Raw genomic sequence first — 7,500 nt, forward strand, 5'->3', positions numbered from 1 at the left:
AAGGATGATAACTTTTTGAGTCAAGTCTTTTAGAGGGCCCGAATCGTTGTCCAGGTTAGAGGCAAAATGGAGCACCTTGTCCAGGGACCAGGAGATAGGTTTTGGCGGGGGGTGCTGGGCGTAGTCTAGCGCATGCCTTTGGTAATTCATTGAAGATATTGCTGGACAGATCAATCTGGAAGGCGTACAGTAGTGGTTTAGTCAAAGCCGATTTGCAGGTGGAAATCGTGTTGGCTGCTAAGCCTTGTCCATGAAGGTGAATGAAGAAGGACATGTAAAAGTCAATGGTGATTTCCGTAGGATTTTTTGCCTTGACGAATGAGACCCACTTTCTCCAGGAAGATTCGTATTGCTGTCGTGTGGATTCAGTCTTGTATTCCTCGAGGAAGTCTAGACTTTTCTTCGAGATTCCAAACCTTTTCTTTGCGGCTAAGGAGAGAAAATCGTGAGATGAAGGTCCCTGACTTTCAGTGATGAAGCGAAGACAGTCGACTTCTGTACTTGTTGAGAGAGAACTGGGCCCCGGTAGGGGGATCAGCGTGGGCTGCAGCTCCAGGACCAGAGGGTACCAATTGCTCCGGGGCTACTTGGGAGCCACTAGGGCCGCTGTCCCTTTGAAGGTTCTCAGGTTGGAGAGGACTTTCAGCAGAAGGTTGGGGGGAGGGAACAGGTATATCCTGGACCATCTGTTCCAATCCAGTGACATGGCATCCACTGCTTCTGCCTTGGGGTCCTTGTACGGGGCCACATATCGAGGAAGTTGATTGTTGTCGCTCGTTGCGAAGAATGACCTTGTGTCTAGAGACCATTCCGAATCTATTGGGCTTGTCCATGGTAGAGCGTCCGCCGTCACTTTGCGGAATCCTTGTAGGTGAACTGCAGACAGGTGCCATTGCTTCTTTTCTGCTAGATGGAAGATCGGAAGAAGTACCTGATTTATCTGGGGCGATCTCGAGCCCTGACGATTGAGACATCTGACTACCACTGAGTTGTCCAGAGTCAGACGGATGTGGATCGAGGGAGGCGGGGAGAGTTTCTTCAGGGTGAGAAGAACCGCCATGGCCTCCAAGATGTTGATGTGAAACGTCTTGAATAGGGGAGACCATGTTCCTTGAACCTGTCGTTGGTGGGAGTGACCTCCCCAACCCTCCAGTGAAGCGTTCGTGTGGTTGTTGATCGATGGAGGCTGGTGTTGAAGAGGAATGGACCTTTTCAGGGCCTTTGCTTCCGACCACGGCTTTAATAGTGAGCGAAGTCTGTTTGGAAGCCGTCTTTTGAGGTCTCTTCGAGCGATGGATGCGAAACGTCTCCAGACTCCCGCGGCATCCTTTAGCTGTGTGCGAAGCACTGGGTTTGTCACAGAGGCGAACTGTAGAGAGCCAAGAACTTGTTCCTGCTGACGTCTTGAGATCCGTTTGGATTTCAGAAATCTTCTGACAGACCCTGCTATTTCCTTCCTTTTCTTCTGTGGAATGGAAAGGCGGTGTGACTGAAGATCCCAATGGATTCCCAACCATTGGAACTTCTGAGCTGGAGAGAGGCGAGATTTCTCAGTGTTTATCTTGAATCCCAGATGCTCTAGGAACTGGGTGACCTTGTTGCAGGCTCTTACACAATCTTCGGGCGATGTCGCCCAGACTAGCCAGTCGTCTAGGTAGGCCATCACTTGAACGCCCTGAAGACGGAGTTGTTGGACGATGGCGTCTGCCAGCTTGGTGAAGATCCGTGGAGCCACGTTGAGCCCGAAGGGCATGGCCCTGAAGGTGTAACTTTTTCCTTTGGAGTCGAAATCCTTGGTAGGAGGAAGTGTGATGATTCACTGGAACGTGGCAGTAGGCATCCGCCAGCTCTATGGAAACCGTGTAGGCCCTTTGAGGCAGAAGGGTCCTTATTTATTGCAGAGTCAGCATCTTGAACTTGTTGTTCGCAATGAACTTGTTGAGAGGGGATAAGTTTAGAATGACTCTGAGTTTGTCGGAGTCCTTCTTGGGAAAGCAAAAGAGTCTCCCTTGGAACCTGGTTGACTTTACCCTCCTGATCACCTTCTTGTTCAAGAGTTCTAGGACATATTCTTCCAGGAGGGGGGTTGACTGTTGGAAGAATTGCTGGAAGGCTGGGGGTGGTTGAGTCCAGCTCCAGCCTAGTCTCTTCTTGACGATGCTGTGCGCCCAGGGATCGAAGGTCCAATGATCCTGGAATTGGCGGAGTCTTCCTCCCACCGGAAGCACTTCATTGCTTCTGGTGTCCCGAGGGTTTGCCACCTCGGCCGCTAGCTCCCCTTCCTCCTCTGCCTCTGGAACCCCTGCTTGAGCCCCTACCTCTGGGATGAAAGGTAGTAGCGTGTTGCTCATACGCAGGGATAATGACCGGTGACTGCGACACCACTGGTTGGGGGACCAACTGAATGGTTTGCTCTGGCTGTGTGGCCACTTGCGGAGTAGCGGTACCCGGAAACTGCCGTCTCTGTTGACGTTGCTGGGGTTTCGGCTTTTGAGGTTTCCTCTTAGGTTGAGGGCCATCTTCCTGAGAGGATTTCCTTTTTCTTGACATGCCCCACTTGTGGAGAAGGTTCCTATTCTCCATGTCGGCCTTGTCTGCAATCTCTTTCACCAGGGAGGAGGGAAAGAGATACCTACCCCAGATATTGGAGGAAATCAGCCTCCGGGGTTCGTGTTTCACCGTCGCGTTGGTTAACATGAATTCACGACAGGCTCTGCGAGCCCTAGTGAAGCTATATACAGTAGGTCCTTCGTCACCGTTGCCAAGTGTGATTTGGCTAGGACCATATAAAAGTCCGGGACTCTAGTATCCCCGGCCATAAGTTCTAGCTGTACCTGGAGGGACAGCGATGCGGCAAGCCTCTCCTTCGTATCCTGTTCCCTACGAAGGAGGTGATCATTTAGCCTTGGGAGTTCCTCATTGAATTGACGACCGGCTACGTCAGGCTCTAACTTCCCCACCTTGAAGGTTGACTGGACGTCTTTCCAGTGCCTCTCATCGGGAGGAGCGGTAAGGGAGAAGGGTCTGCACTTCTCCAGTGCACGGCAAGATTTCCCTTCCTCCACCGCCTTTAAGACCGCTGTGAAGGCCTTTTCGATGAAGGGGAAAGTCGCAGCATTTGGCGCAACGAAGGTTGGATGCTTCTTACTAAGCGCCAGCATCTTGGAGTTGGTGAAACCCCTACTCTTTACTGCCTGGGCTAGCATAGCCTGGGCCTTCGCGAGATCGAACATGATAATCTCCTTTGGTTCGGTCTCCTCCTTTGATTCTGGTTCGGACCTGAGCCGGATGTAACAGTCCGGATAAGCCTCGAAGTTCGGGAAGAATTCCACTTCTTCCAACAAGATAGAGCCAACCCTTTCACTGATGTAGATCTTTCCAGTCGTGATTGGTATATGCTCGGCATATCTCCATGGGTTAGCTTCCAAGCAAGTGGTGAGGTCCTTAACCGAAATCCGTTTCGGTTGTTTAAGATTAACCAGAGTAGTCTGGAATTGCTCCTGGGTTTCTCGTAGTTTTCTTTCCATGAGGGCTTCAAGCATCTTGAAGACCTCCTGAGTGGCCGATGGAAGAGAGTCCGGGGTGGCGGAAGTTGAAGGAACAGGTTCCTCGGACGGTGCAGGAGTCGCTGCGGGAGTAGGAGCGGGAGCGACCTTGGTCTCCGAATCAGGGTATTCCACCTGATCTTCCTCATAGTCGAGTTCCTCGCCCATGAGGTTCTTTTCCATCTCTTCTGACACTTCCGACATACATTCCACGTTATCGGAATCCAAATGGCACTCATGCATGGACTGGGCCATGACAATATCAGGTTCCACCACGATCTGGACGGTGGGGATCTGATCACGGGGGACCACAGAGTCTTTGGATGCCTTTGGGAAAAGCAAGGCCCTCAAATCTTCGCTGGCGAGATACGGTCCGGTGGCGTTCTTCTGGAAGCCACACACCCATTTGCGTAGCTTCTCTCGAGCGTTGTCCCTTGCCTCCACAGAAGGAGGATCGTCGAACGCCTCGGCCAAACGACTCTTGCAGACTGTACAGTTCTGCGGGCCCAGTATTTCAGGTTGCCTTTCTTGGCGGCGCAGGGGGCGTGGGTCCGGCACGCCTTGTGCCCATAGAAGTCCGGGCGCTTCACTCCACATAAGTTGCTTTCACACTTCATATACTCCTCCTGTAAAAGAAGGAGATCATGAGTACATGGAGGGCATAAGAATGACTTACATTACTCTAAAATTAAGACAACTTACTCTAAAATTCTTAAGCATTATAGTAATTCATAAGGTATTATAATGCCTGAGAATAATGAGCGGGAAAGGAAGTAGATAGACACATACTTGTGAATCCCGCCCAGTCGGTTACCGTAACCTTATCAGTAGGCAATTTCTTTTGTACAAAACGGAAATCCATATGGATAAGCCGTGGTGGGTAGAAGCTAAGCCTCTAACAGAAATTGCCCGCAGGGTATAGCAGGGTCTGAGACCACTCAGATCCCTGGAGTAGAAGGGGAATATGAGAACCCTTTATTAGATATAGGTTCCGGCAATCGGCAGCACTAAGACACACAGAGTATGCTGGAATATTGTACAGTAATGTGCAATCAAACAGCACAGCCACAGACTTATATGGTAAGACAATACCTATGTATAGAAGTGGCTAAGCCATCTGGATGCAGTATGTGACTGTCGGCATGTTGTCAACAGGTATGAGAAGGGGTGCATGTCCCTTAACGACTCAGGAGGGTGCCGGCAGACCGACGGAACGCCGGAGGCCGGTCCTGCAGGGTGGAAGGCATCAAGACAGACAGAATGAGCATCTAAAGTATAATACCATCGTGGCGACCGCCAGCACAGCAGCGGGTCGCCGGCAGGAGGCGGTGGCTCAGGCAGCCGAAGGCTGACGGCCTGGTGAGCTTGGGTTAATTCATAAGATAGATATGTATATAGTTGTATACCTAGACCGCCGGCAATCAATGCCGGCACGCCGGTGGCCGGCTCCGAAGGTCGGCCAGCTGTTACTAGGTAAAATGAAGGGTGGGACGTCGGCTGCATGTCGACGGAAGGCGGAAGCCTCCGGCACACGGAAGGCTGACGTCTTAGAGGGGGAGGGCATCTTATGAAAGAATGTCACCTGAGGTAATGGCGGTTACCGTCGGCAGTAGAGGCGGCAAGGGACCGGCACCGGGATAGCAGGAGAGAAAGGTAAGGAGGGATGGAAGGGGTAAGATCTCATACCCCTCCGGCATCCCTCCGGAGAGAGTGCACTCATGATAGGAGTGGATACTCCTAGCATCCGGCGGCAGGGAGCCGGCAGTCGGCCGGGTGCCTGGGGTAACCCAAGGGAGGGTTAGAGGGCACTCAAGAGGAGGGAAACCCCCGCCGGCCGGACCGCTGCCGGCAACCACCCCCATAAAACGCTATGAAGGGTATGTGTACCAGAGCGGCCAGCTCAGCAGGAGGACAAGTAAACCCTACCACTCCACCCAAGGGAGGAGTTGTAGGACTAGGGACAGATGTGTGTAGGCAAGCCCACACCAAAGGGATAGGTGGGGAGTGGGAAGATGAAGGGTCTTTCTATAGGGGAGACTCTGTATGGGAACGGCCACCAAGGAAAGGGAGAACGCTCCCTAACTTAGGTTAGGTAGCCCAGAATGAGAATGGTACAGGAGTACCGTCCCAAACTATAATAGGGATGAGTCAACCCCCAGAGCTTAACCTAGAGAAGGAGGGCTAACTCCTACTATGAGATTCAGGGCCTCTGTAACACGGTTTTTTCGCAATACTTTTTTATCTATGAATTTCATAAATATAACGCTTACTCAGAATGCAGATTATATCTACACATAAATTTTGACTATATTCTGCATTACGTAGGTTGAATAAATTTGGTACTTATAATGTAAAAGTGACGTTTTTGAAGACGGGCCAACTTATTCAGAGAAAAGGTTTCGAACGCACTCGTTACGTAACCTATGACGACATTTCTTCCCTCTTTCTCGATCGATGATTGGCTATACGTAACGAAGGTCATACCTCTGCCAACAATGACACAAAAGTTTAAATAAAAGCAAAGCAGTACACCTTTATGAACTCTGAAACCTCTCCACTGATAATTGTCCAAATGAACAAACCAACAAAATACGTTAATAAATACAAAAACACTTCGATTATTATTCTAACTCTTAAAATAGGTTTCCTAAGAAAATACAATCTACTTTATAGGTCACAATCAGATTGACAAGATGTAGGGAATAGTTGGTAGTTTTCAAAAACGTAGTAGATAATCTTGATTTGATAACTGCTATATCCAATGTCAAGCAATTTTTATTTATTGTCTATCTACCTACCTATTTACTGAAAAAAAAAAACGGTACCGTATTTTGGCTTTAAACCTTCACCAATAATTATCGTCAGAATGATGACTTCATGAGGCTCCACCCACTTTGGCCTCGTTATAATTCAGGATAACACTGATGGCTATCATGGGCATTATTGGATTATAAAATTAAAATTCTGGCTATAAAAACTCCATTCTCGAGTGGTTGTAAGAAGTGCTAAATGATCCTCAAGGATCCCAGTAGTTGGCCTAAACGTTTAATTCATGTATACAACTGTTGTAGCACTACTGCTAAAGTAGTATTACTACGCTAGCACAGATACCCCTTCCCACATTTATGTATCGTTCCGCCATTCATAAAGTCTTTGTCATGTTTTTTCACTGTGCAATAAGCCATGGCCTCCTCAGAAATTAAGTTTAACATTAGATGATAGGTTATTTCATTAAGCTGACAAATTATGGCAACTGGGTATGTTATTGCCGATGTTGAAGCTAAAGAAAAAGTATGGTATCATTCCTTGATTGCATTATCATCTTTACTACTATTTGTTGGGCTATATGTAGTAATTATTTTAAAGGGTAAATGAATTATGTTCACTTTACTTCTATAAATTCCCATTAGATGTACAAATGAAACTCATAAAACTATTCATGATTTATTTACAAAACTCCAGTCATGCCCAAAACATAGCCAACACGGTCTTACGGCCTAAGAAGAAGAAAAAAAAATCATATCGGATGATCCGTTGGTCTGATGGAGATTTTAGCCCAAAAATCTTATTTTAACAAAAATAGTTATATAAAGACTGTTTACATACAATCTCTCTCTTTCTCTCTCTCTTGGTGGCATAGTGAATAGTTAATGGAAATATTCAAAATCCTGAATGACATTACAGGTATTATAATTTTGTTACGCTAAATACATTGGATTTAAACAAGGAACTGAATAATTACCTATTCAGGCTATAGTAAATATGGCCACGGGCTTTCTCTTGACTGTATAAAGTTGCCTCAGAGCCGATGGAAAAAGGTGAATGGGTGTCTGATGGATGGGCGGGGCAAAATTTTGTCAAAAGGTGTTTACATTGCTTACGTAACAAATGTTTTCGATATTTGGCTCGTTATCACTGGCCATGGCGTCAGCTAGATCATTTTTACTCTATAAAA

This window comes from Palaemon carinicauda, chromosome 34 (assembly GCF_036898095.1).
Source record: "Palaemon carinicauda isolate YSFRI2023 chromosome 34, ASM3689809v2, whole genome shotgun sequence".
NCBI classification, from domain to species: Eukaryota; Metazoa; Arthropoda; class Malacostraca; order Decapoda; family Palaemonidae; genus Palaemon; species Palaemon carinicauda.